Genomic DNA, 13,000 nt, shown 5'->3' with positions numbered 1-13,000 from the left:
ATATGCAAAATGATCCAGCCTGAAATGCCAGTACTACTGAGACTGAGAAATCCTGTGCTCGGATGAAACCAGAAAAGGTGCAATTAGAAGACAGAAGCGAGAATTTGTGATGTCCGTGATGATTTTTCTTTCGTGGTATGCTGCTCCCTCAAGGCATGCTCTCTATAGGTGGTTCACAACATGGCTGTTCGCTTCTCAAGGCCAGCTGGAGAGTCTCTCTCACTCCAGTCTGCTAAGACCAAGTCTTACATGACAACATAATCACAGGTGTGACAGCTGTTACCATCGCTGTATTCTCTTGATTAGGAGCAAGTCACAGGTCCCACCTGTGCTCAGGTAGAGGCTATTATACAAAGGTGTGGACACTCAGAGGCAGGAGTCATGAGGACCACCCCTAGGATCTGTCTGTACCACATGTTGTCATCTTGATGGCAGGTGTGGTGTTTTGTCCTGTGTCAACCTGGTTAAGCTGCATGAGGTTGGAAGGCAGAAGTGATGGAGTGGCCATTTCTCTCTGCTGGTCATCACAGATCAGTGATGGGACAGATGCAGAGGTGCCTGGCCAGTTCCAGCTGGTCTCTGTCCAGCTTCTCTTCCCAACTGCTGACCAACAGCTGCCCCACGCCCACCTCTGGAGGCTGACTGAATCCTGCTGAGGCAGTAGCTGCACCAAGGTAACAGCTTCCGGTCACCCTCCCCCACAGCTTCCCTTCTGGGCCAGGAGCCTGGGTTTCTCAGAGCAACTGGTTAGTGACTCCAACTCTACCACAAGACCTTCATTTCCCCGGCTCCTCACACCTGTGTGAGGTCAATTCTAGAAGAAGTCCCTTCTTCCATAATACTCAAGGAATGGTGCTCCCCTCACCAAACCCTGACTGATACAGATAATGTTCCACATTATAATCAGAAGAAACAAGCATATCCTGTGTGCTTCTCACCGTGCTAGGTGCAGTGGTCAGTGAAATCTACTATAACATAGTACTCCCCCTAGAATATGAAACATAACCTGTTTGTTTACTGCTATTCCCCTGGGGTCGAGAATAGTGCCTGGCATATAGCGGACACTCATAAATATTATCTTCATGAATAAGGAATGAGATTTATATAATTTGGGTGATATATATATATGTGTATATGTGTGTATGTGTACATATACATGCATACATATGTGTGCGATTCTATCTACCTATCTATCTACCTAATCTGCTTTCTTATTGCTTATTAAATATCTTTGGTATCTAACCTAGTCCCAATTATTTTCCTATTCAGAACATATTTTGGGAAAGGCAGAGCACACTACTGTCTAAAGAGTACACTGTAATTTCCAATGCCCAATGAAAGGTCTCCATAGTTCTTACTGTCATCAATGTAATATAATATAATATAATATTAGTATAACATAATATAAATATTTGCCAATTTGCCTAGGAGATTATATCTACCTATCTCTCTCTCTCTCCTAGGCAAATTGGTTGAAGATCATCTTCAGGGTCCTCAGTATATATATTTTCATATTTCCTCTAAACCCCCCATCACACAGGTGCCCATTTTGTTTGCTTTGCTATTTGTCTTCACCACCCCTCATGTCAGATGCTCAGTGCCTCTATCTTTAATAGTTAAACATTATTATTATACTTTATTATAATTTTTTACACTTGAAAAACTGTTTTTATTATACTTTACAGTTTTAAAGGATTTCACATAAATGCGTTTTTCAAAAGTCAATTGATTTATTATAAATTTAAAGTCAAACATGTTTCCCATTTGTATTTAATGTTGTCTCAGTCCTTTATACAGAATTTTCTGGAATTGGTAAACAAGTAAAGGACATCAGGAACTACAGAGGCTATCTCCAGCTGCTAGAAATCACAGGGTACAACTCAGGCAGTAGTCAACCCTGCCTTCCCCAAGGACGTTCTGAATTGGAAAATAGTCAGGGGCCAAGTTAGACACCAAAGGTATTTAAATGCTAAAATGAGCAATAAGGAAGGGAATATAACATTTGTGCTCAAAATAAATACATAAAGTTTGTAGGAAATCTAGAGAAAAATCAGGAGAGAAGGCTAAAGTGTATTTATAGATTTTGACCATATGCATCATACGTAAAGGCACAGCATTAGCATACACCTTGAGATAGACAAAACCCTTTGTGCACAGTGCTTTCTTAGGAAGAGTCTGCCTATTTTGGGGGAGAAATTACCATTTGCCATTAAATGTTTTTGTCAATTAAATTTAATAAAGTAATAATAAGGGAACATTATTAGAAGGGACCTTAGGGATCACCCAGTCCAATCCTCTTATTTTGCAGATGAAATGACTGGGGTCCATGGAAATTAAATACTTGTTCAGGTCATGCTAATGAATAGGGTAGAATCTAGAAGTCAAAAAAGGCTTATTGTGTCTAAAATTCTCATTGAGTTATCATTCCTGAGGAAGTTCCTTCCATCTTTGAACAATTAATTCATGGCCTCTTTTAACATTTGGAAGCTAGTCATTAGAATTCTAGGATCTTATCCAATAATAAGAAAGACTGGTCTTTTGTGGTGGTGATGTCCCTCTCATTGAGTAACGTATTTAGTTTCAGTGGGTTTTATTTTTATTTTTTATGAGGGTATACATTTTTGGACACTAAAAGTTCATATAACATTTTATAAGAACTCTATAACATCATTCCACTCTTGGTTATACATCTCAGTTTTCTCCAATACAATAGTTGAAAGAAAACAAGAAAACCATACCCTTTACAATAGCATTGAAAAGAATAAAATACTTAGGAAAGATTTAACAAAAGAAGTATACAACTTAGATACTGAAAACTACAAAACGTTGTTGAAATAAATTAAAGAAGTCTTAAATAAGTGGAAAGACATTCTATGTTCTTAGAGCAAAAGACAACATTAACATGGCAATATTCCCAAATTGATCTACAGATTCTTTGTAATTCCTCTTGAAATTCAAAATGACCTTTTGCAGAAATTGAAAGCTGATCCTAAAATTCACATGAAACTGCAAGAGACCCAGAATATCCAAAACAATCTCAAAAAAGGAGAATAAAGTTGAAGAGCTCACACTCCCTGATTTCAAAACTTACTACAAAGCTACAGTAATCAAGACACTGTGGTCCTGGCATAAGGATAAACGTATAGATCAATGGAATGGAATTGAATGTACTGAAATAAACCCTCATATTTATGGTCAATTCATCTCCAATAAGGATACCAAGACAGCTCAATGGTGAAAAATAGTCTTTTCAACAAATGGATATCCATTTGGGAAAAGAACACAGTTGTACCCCTGTAACCAGAGAAAACTGGATATCTACATGTAAAAGAACCAAGTTGTATACCTTCCTTACACCATATGCAAAAGTTAACTAAAAATAGATCAAAGACCTAAATGTAAAGCTAAAAATAGAAAATCCTAGAAGAAAACCTAGGAGTAAAACTTTATGACTTTGGGTCAGGCAAAGTTTTTTAAAATATGGCACAAAAAGCACAAGTGACAAAGGAAAAAATAGATAAATTGGATGTTTAAAATTAAAACCTTTTGTGCTTCAATGAACATCATCAAGAAAGTGAAAAGAATGGGAGAAAATACTTGCAAATAATATAGCTGATAAGGGACTTTTGTCTAGAATATAGAAAGAACTCTTACATCTCAATAATGTAAAGACTTCCTAAATGAAAAATAGAAAATGGATCTGAACAGATATTTCTCCAAAAAGATATGCAAATAGCCAATAAACTAAAAGATGCTTAACATCATTAGCCATCAGGGAAAAAAAACAATCAAAACCACAATGAGACACCATTTCATCCTTTCCAGGATGGCTATGATCAAAAAGACAACCACTAACAAGTGTTGGTAAAGATGTGGAAAAATTGGAACCCTCATACCCCACTGGTGGGAATGTAAAATGGTGTAGCTACTTTGAAAAAGCCTGGCAGTTGCTCAAAAAGTTAGGCATAGAGTTACCATATTACCCAGAATTCCACTCCTAGATGTATATCCAAGAGATACTAAAAACATATCTCTACACAAAAATGTGTACATGAGTGTTTAGAACAGCATTGTTCATCACAGCCAAAAAGTGTAACAATCCAAATGTTTGTAAACTGATGAATGGATAAATGTACTGTGGCATATCCATGCAATGGAATATTATTCAGCTGTAAAAAGAATGAAGTACTGATACATGCTACCACACAGCTGGATCTTGGAACATTGTGCTAAATGAAAGAAACTAGTCACAAAAGACCACATATTGTATGATCCCATCTATACGAAATGTCCAGAATAGGCAAATCATAGAGATAGAAAGTCAATTAATGGTTGCCTAGGGCTGGGGGATCGGAGGCTAGTGGGGAGGGACTGCTAATCTATATGGGGTTTCTTTATAGAGTGACGAAAATTGCTTGTGGTGATGATTGCACAACTCTATGAACATACTAAAAACCTTTGAATTGTATACTTTAAATAGATGAATTGTCTGGTTTGTGAATTATATCTCAACAAAGCTGTTAATTTATTTATATAAGGTATACATATATATACTTTATATATATTTAATTATACAAAGTATATATACTTTTTATATTAAAAAACTGATATACAGTAAAGTACAGTAAAAATGTTTCCCAAACACTTACGGTATGCTTCCTGGAGAGTGATAAGGGTATAGAGACCAAAAGTCTCGACCCTTCCTGCCCTGGGAGCACACAGCTTAGTGGGCAGATTTATGGCTTTCTGTGGGAGCTGGGGTAAAGTTGGATCCAACAGGGAGACCTGTGGCTGCTGTGTCGCCAACAGACCTAGTGGTCTTTTGTTAAAAGTGAGTCAGACTCAACATTCACTTTGAGGTGTCTTCCTTCCTTCCTTCTCTCCTTCATCCTTAAAATGAAATATAAATAAATAAAATAAAAGTGCCTAAGTTCATCACAAACTTAAATAAAAACTAAAAAGCAATGCTGAAATCTATGGGTTCTCAGCAGGTAGACAATGGGTAAAATTTTTGAAAAAGGAGGATTTTATTCTTTTATTCTGGCTTGTTTTCTTTGCAGCTGAAAGCCTTTAGTTGCTTTTGGTCAATTGTGGCTTTAAGCATTGAGCCATGGGCAGATGAAAAAGGTTATTTTGTGTGTGTCCATCGTTAAGATCTAGATTAAAAAATTGATATATCATATTTGAACCCTGAGCATTTCTAGTATTTCATCTGCAATGATATTGTCTCATTCATTGTTACAGTACTGTGTGTTGAATGCTGTGCTTGAGTTAAAGATACACTAGTCTCCACTCTCAGAGAACATCCAATTCAGTGAGGAGGACAGACATTATAGAAATAATTGTGAAGGCAAAATGCTACATGCTGTGGGAACAGCTGACCTGTGGAAACAAAGCGTTTTAGGCGAGAAGATGACTTTTATGCTAAAACCTAAAGGTTGAGTAGTCAGACAGGTGAAGGTAAAGGTGGTTGTAGGTGGTGTTGGCTGGAGAGAAGAGTGTTGCAGGCTGGGGAAGAGTATGAGAGAAGGTTCTGGTGGAGGAAAATCTAACAGCAAGAAGTTTATATGGCTGGGTGCGAGGGCTGAGGAGAAAGGGCATAAAATGAGACGGATGAGTTAGATGGGGATGGCACAGGCAAGGCTTTAAAGGCTGGGGTGACAGCCTCAGACTTTATTGAAGCGTCAATGGGAAACCATTGAAAAGTTTTAAGCAGTGGAGTTGTGATCAGATTTTTAAAGAGATCCCTGTGGCTGTTGTGTGAAAAACTTTTCAGATCTGCATATCATGACAAAAAATTTTTAAAAATTCAATTACACATCTTCACTTCAAAATTTTCTGAATTTCCAAAACTCAGAGGAAGCTTAAAATTTCTCTATAAGAAATGACAAGTAAAATACCACATTCAACTGATGCTATTTAAACACTGGGTTATTCAGGGACAAACCATAGAAAGTTTGTTTTCAGCAGTGTTTTTCCTCATTCCACACATTCGAATTTTGAAATCCATTAAAAACATGAACAAAGGCACTTTTTAATTTCTAGGACAAATGCCACAAAAGCAAACAAATGGAGTGCCCACAGTGAGTAGGCTGGGCAGTGGATGGCAGAGTTTGTGGGTATTGGTATGCTGAAAATCCCAGCACTCTGTTGGTTGGAAATAAATTGAGCAGGACCTAATGCATAAGTCCTGGTGGATGTGTCACACCACTCCAGAAAATCACCAACTCTAGGCAAGTGCAAAATTAGAGTAGTGTTAGAAGAAGAGAAGATTAACTTCTCTGACTAGCTTAAAGACATTTCTCCTTAATTCTAGTCTTTTAATGAATTCAATAAATGCTTATTGAAAGTCTGTTTTGTGTAAGGAACGGCGCTAAGTACCAAGGGAAAGATGTAGTGATGAGGAACAACAGTCATCTGCGGATGGTCCATCTGTTCAACATAGGCACTTTTTGTTACAGAAGAGTTCCATGGTTTATTTACAGGACTTAATAGAACATATCGAATCCTATCCTCCCAAACAAAGCAATATTTTTTGTAAGTTATTTAGATAACAATTAGTCTGTAACTCCAGTAAGCCATGATTTCAGAAATAAAAGTTGGGACACATGGTATGAAAGGTATGGTCATGGGGCAATAGGACAAAGTATTTGAAATCACAACTATCTGTGGGAATATTAGGATGCATTGTCATTTATCTGTATCACTGTGATATTAGCATTACAAAGGGACTCCATTGTGATTCACTAACGACAGAGTTGACTCTGAGACACACCGCTATGATCCGCATAACACATATTCATCAATCATCCTGATTCTTCCTCCACGCAGGAAACCAAGTGGCACCTGCCATATGTGGAAACTGACTGATTTCCACTTTCTGCTATGATTTACATCATCATTTCCATTCCACTGTAGTCTCATTGGGGAGGGTGGGTTAACACTCATGTTTGCTGCCAATCAAATTTTGCTCCCTCCTTACCCTTTCCTCCCGTCTGAACTACAGTAGAGAACAAGGCAAGAACAGAAGTTTCAACGTGAAAAAAAGGATCACAGAATATATGACCCTTAACCAAAGCTGTGATGAAATGTTTCTCTGTAAAATAAGCTCTATAATTAGAACTGACAAACGCCAATAAAATCCAGTCATTTGTATCTTTTTCTCATAAAAATAAAAGTTGAGAAATTAATTGAAATGGAAAATGATTCTTAAAATTTAATGCAGAATAATTTCTTTAAAGTAATAACTAAGTCTGAACATTTACTCAAGATATTCACTTAATTCAAAGTATCCATTTTGATGAAACCTTATTTAGAAAATATTGGGCCTTAATATCTTTCTGACTTGTAGGCTTTTTTTTTTTATTAAACAGGCATTTATTTTAAAAGAAATTCCAGATTTGTAAACAGATTAGGGTGCTGAGGCTAATTCCTTTTTTCTAGGAGGTTAGACTTTCATATTTAGAAAGGTCATTCCTTTTTTTTTTTAATAGCAAACATTTAGCAGGTGTTTATTAGGCGCCAGCCATGGCTTTAGATTCTGAAATACAAAGACATAAAGTCATAGTTTTCCTACTTTGAAAAGCTTGCCTTTTAGTGAGGGAAGTAGGCATGTTTAAAAAAAAAAAAGGACAGTAAAATGTGGAAAGTCCTAGCAGATAATGAAAGCAGACTAGGACCTCTGAAGACAGCATCTTGAGGAGGTAACGTTGAGGTGGAGCTATTACTGGAAGAAAAGGAGTTTGTGAGATGCAGGAGGAGAAAGCAGGCATTTCAGGTAGAAGACACAGCATGGGCAAGGGTTCATGAAGGGGCCTCGTGTCTTGGGGAATATTGGCCTGAGTACAGGGTTCATGGGGTGAATGCAAATGAGCTCACAGTATAAATAGCACAAGATGATAATGAAAAGTCATAGCACTCCACCGAATTCTTCCAGACATTTGCTATGCGTGTTAAAATGATCAATCCATCTATCATTTATCTATTATCTGTCATCTATCAATCTATCCATCCACCTATCTTTCTCCTCAAGTGATATCACGCTACATATAACTATTCTGCAACCTGCCTTTTCTTAATACATCTTGAGTACAATACAAATCAATAGATAGACATCTATTTCATTATTTGTAGCACCACATCCCTGATATGGATGTATCAAAACTTATTTAATCATTCCTCTGTTGATGAACATTTAGGATGTTGGCAGTTATTTATTATTGCAAATGATGCTGCCTTGAACATCCCTATGCGTCTATTTGTCCAGCTTTAAGGGAATAAATTTATCCCAGCTGCAGGATAAATTGACAGTTATAGGCCGTGGCAAAGATCTGACTGATATTGCCAAATGGCCTTCAAAGAAAATTCACTCCCTCCTCAGTTATATGAGAATGCTTGTTTCCCCAATACCCACCTCACTCTTTGTTTGTTGATCACGGTAATACTTATTTATTTGAAATTTCTTATGCAAGTTATTATGGTTTCTGAGAAAAAACTTAGAAAATGAAAATAAGAAACTGCAAAAAAATATCACCCTAATTCCCATTGCCCAGAGATGTCTTTCATTAACATTTGGTCTGTAGCCTTTATACCTGTCATTGTGCCCTGGTTGGGCCATAGCTGAGATACAGACACAGCTGGTGGATGGAACAAGGAGATTTCCCTCCACTCTGAATTTCCGGTACCTGTTTAGCTCTATCGAGGCAAGGGGACTAGGGAAACTGCTAGGGAAAGAATTCAAAGAATTCAGTGAGTGGCATTCAGATATATCCTAGGGGGTAGACTCTGGGATATCTAAAGCAAGCCAAATCAAAGTGAATGACTGAAGGCTCCCTGAGAGAGCCACCTGATGGAAGAAAGAATATGGCATCAACATCCACACTCCATAGCAGGTTCTAAGTATTAGATGGCAGCCACTTGTCCTGGGGACATAATGGTAGCTGTTACTTGAAACTTTTCTGACCTAAACACTGTGTGGTGGGAGTGTTTCCCAGGGACAGGTGGCTATGTATGCAAACAAAGCAGTCTTAATAGACTCTGGGACATCTTTACCCCGGCCACTGTGCTCTGGAGACAATCGACTTCCCCCTCCCCCCATAAAGCATGATACAGAGAGGAGAACTTCTCCCTCATTTCACAATGGACTGTCCAGCAAAAGAGATGTTATAACGCAGAATGCATCAGAGGTTAGCGTGATCAACAGGGATCTGTGCCCCAAAGTAGATGGTGATATTTACAGATCTTTGGCACAGTAACCAGCAACCATGGGGGAGTCTCAATAGGGCAGAGGCCAGTAATGGTGGCAAAAGCAAGTGATGACCTGTACCCACTTATAAGCCATGTTGCCCTACTCAATGGACTCTGAAAAATACTTGGGTGTCTGGAGGAGAGGAAGCTCTGCCTCTCAGAATCTGTAACTGCGTGGATATATGGATACTGAGTGCTAGCAAAAACCCTTTAACAGTTTCTAATCGCCACAGAAGAAAATCCCAATTCCTCACTGATTTTCAAGCTTTTTTGATCAGGCCCTTATATTCTCAAATGTTTGCTTGCAGTCCCCTGAGTGAGCCTCCTGGCCTTTGTGCCAATAGATCTCTTTCCGGAAAACAAGTTACTACAAGCTACCTGTCTAACTCTTCTCAATCTTCTCGACTCAGTTTACATATTTTCTGCTACAGGAAGACTTTCCTGACCATCCAAGGTGAGGTCAACTGTCTTTCATCTATACTCTTGTAGCACCTTGTTCATATCCCATTATGTAACACATGTTTTACTGTCCTATGCTGCATGATTGTCTATCCCCCTCACGATGCCAGAAGATTCTTGAAGGCAGAGTCCGTATTTTACTGGTTGTTGTTGACCCCCATTGCTTACTACAGTGCCCGTCACATAGTACACACTCAATATATGTTTGTGGAATAGATAAATTAACTAACTGGTGACCTTATTAAACAAGATGGAGAGTAACAAGAAGTACAAATTTGTGGGAAAAGATCATGAACTTTATAGTGGGCCTCTTTGATTTAAATATCTGTGGATATCTGAGAGGCTATGTCCGATTGTGAATATTGGAAGAGTCTGAGGAAAAAGTAAGACAAAAGATACAAACTTGAAGTCATTTAAATTTCTTTATTTTTCTTTTTCCACCCTCTGGTTATATTTGTTAAAATCTAGTACTATTAATTTTTCTGATTTTAAAGATAGGAAAATTTTGAAAATGCAGAAAAGTATATACAGAACAAATTACTAATAATATCATTCTTCCCCCCCCGCCCCCAGCAGAGGTTAATCACTGTTAACTTAACTGAATATTTCCTTCTGGTTTTATTCTTTCACTTTCTCTCTCTCTCTCTGTGTTTAACACATTTGGATCATGTGCTTATATAGTCCTTTCTTCATTCAGCGTTATATCACAGGAAATTTTCTTTGTTTCTAAATATTCTTCAAGTACCTGACTTTTAATACCCTCAAAATGTTCTATTGAATGGATGCACCATAATCATTTTAATCACCCTTGCTATTGGTATTTAGGTTGTTTCACTCTTTCACCATTAAGTATGATATTTATCTATAGGTTTTCCGTAGATGTGTTTTATCAGGTTGAAGAAGTTCCCTTTCTACTCCTAATTTGCAGAGAGTTTTATCAGAAACGGGTATTGGATTTTGTCCATATGTTTGTTCCACATCTTTTGAGATAATCAAAACTTTTTTTTTAAGTTGGTTAATATGATGAGTTACCTTTAAATTTTTTGAATGTTAAACCAATCTTGCATGCCTGGGATAAACCCCACTTGGTCATGATGTATTAGCCCTTTTTTTATATACTCTCAGACTCAATTTGCTAAACTTTTGCTTCTATGTAGTTTTCTTTCCTTGTAATGTCTTTGATTTTGGTATTAATGTAACATTTTCTGGAAGAGTTTGTGTAGAATTAGTATTAGTTCTTCCTTAAATTTGTGGTAGATTTCATCAGAGAAGACATCTGGGCCTGAAGTTTTCTTTGTGGGAATGTTTTTTAACTATACATTCAATTTCTTTAACAGATGTAGAGCAATTCAGGTTATCTAGTTCTTCCTGAGTAAATTTTGATAGCTTGTGTCTATCAAGGAATTCGTCTGTTTAAACTAAGTTGTTGAATTTATTGGCATAAAATTGTTTACAATACTCTCCTATTATCTTTAATATTTGTAGTAATGCCAATATTCATTCTGGATTTTGGTAACTGTAACTTTTTCTTTTGCTGATTAATCTGGCTAGAGATTAATTAATTTTATTGATCTCAAAAAGTTAGCTTTTGGTTTTATTGATTTTCTCTAGTGTTTTTCTGCTTTCTATTTCTTCAATTTCTGCTCTAATATTTATTATTTTCTTTCTTCTGCTTACTTTGTGTTTAATTTGCTCTTTTTCTTGTTGCTAAAGGTTGAAGCTGAGGTCACTGATTGAGACATTTCTTCTTTTCTGGTGTAGGCATAAACTTTTCCCTAAACATGGCTATAAACGCTATAAATGCCCTCCTCAGCATGGCTGCCATGGCACCCCATGAATTCTGGTATGTTGTGTTTTTATTTTCTGTCAGTTGAAAATACTTTCAAAGTCTCCTTTTTACTTATTCTTTGATCCATTGGTTGTTTAGGATGTATTTTTGTTTACTAACTTAATTCCCTTGTGGTCAGAGAACATAGTATGACTTGAACCCTGATGAAGTTATTGAAATTTGTTTTATGGCCTAGAAAATGGTCTAATTTGGTAAATATTCCACGTACACTTGAGAAGAATTTGTATTCTCTCTTGTTACTTGGAGTATTGTATAAATGTCAATTAGTCAAGTTGGCTGACAAAGTTGTTCAAATCTTCCATATTCTTACTGATTTTCTTTATCCTATTACAGTCTACCTTCAAGTGATATTATATGACTTCAGATATAGGATAAAAAACAATATCATATTCCACTTCTCCCTTCCAACTTTTGTGCTATTGTTGTTATACATTTTGCTTGTACAAATGGTATAAAGCCCATACTCCATTGTTATCATTCCTGTTTAAACAGCCTATATCTTTTAAAGTGATTTAAGTAACGAAAAAAAAAAATCTTTTACGTTTACCCACATGGCTCCCATTTTTGATCTCCTCATTCCATTGTTTTTCAACCTGGTATCATTTTCCTTCTGTCTGAAGACTTTCTCAACTTTTCTTGTAGTGGAGGCCTGCCGCTGATGAATTCTTCTAGCTTTTGTATCTTTTGCGTGTCTAAAACAGTCTCTAATTTGCCTTTGTTTTTGAAACATTTTCTCTGGGTATAGAATTCTAGGTTCTTAGCATTTTTCTTTCAGTGTTTTGAAGGCGTTCCTCTACTCTCTTCTCACTTGCATTTTTTTCCCAGTCAAGTGTCTGCTGTCGTACTAATTTTTCTTCTTCTGCATGTATCTCATCTTCTTTCTCTGGCTGATATTAAGATATTTTTCTTCATCACTGATTTTGAACAATTTTATTATAATATGCCTCGCAGCTTTCTTTAGATTTTTGTGCTTTGGGTTAGTTGGTATTCTTAGATCTGTGGATTTATAGTTTTCATCACATTGGGAAAAATTCTGGTCATTATTCCAGCAAATATTTTTCTGCTCCTCCCCTCTCCTTAGGGGACTCCAATTTCATGTATATCCAGCCACTTGACGTTGTCCTATAGTTCCCCGATGTTCTGTTTATCTTTCTGATTCTCTTTTTTCTTGTTATTTTTGGGATTTTATCTATTGCCATGTCTTCAAGTTCACTAATGTTTTTCTTCTGCAATGTCTAATTTGCTATTAATCTCTCATCCAGTATATTTTTATTCCCACCAATTGTAGTTTTCATCTCTACAAGTGTGATATGGGTCTTTTGTATGTCTTCTATGTGTCTACGTAACTTTCTAGACATTGTAAATCTTAACTTGCTGGGTGCTGAATATTTTTGTATTTGTATAATGGCCTTGGGCTTTGTTTTAGGGTGCAGGTAAATTACTAAG

General features: G+C 36.8%; 1 long non-coding RNA gene across 1 annotated transcript in view; it reads left to right on the top strand.

Moving 5' to 3' along the window:
- Nucleotides 1-310: 310 nt before the first annotated feature.
- LOC139082835 (uncharacterized) overlaps nucleotides 311-13,000 on the top strand; it is a 70,480-nt gene continuing 57,790 nt past the window's right edge. Inside the window, exon 1 of the long non-coding RNA XR_011539126.1 lies at nucleotides 311-674. This is a non-coding gene — a long non-coding RNA (uncharacterized lncRNA). The remainder of the gene's footprint in view (nucleotides 675-13,000) is intronic.

Source organism: Equus przewalskii, chromosome 4, assembly GCF_037783145.1.
Source record: "Equus przewalskii isolate Varuska chromosome 4, EquPr2, whole genome shotgun sequence".
Classification (NCBI taxonomy): domain Eukaryota; kingdom Metazoa; phylum Chordata; class Mammalia; order Perissodactyla; family Equidae; genus Equus; species Equus przewalskii.
Note: the sequence above shows the minus strand (reverse complement) of the source record. Positions and strands in the feature narration are given on the sequence as shown.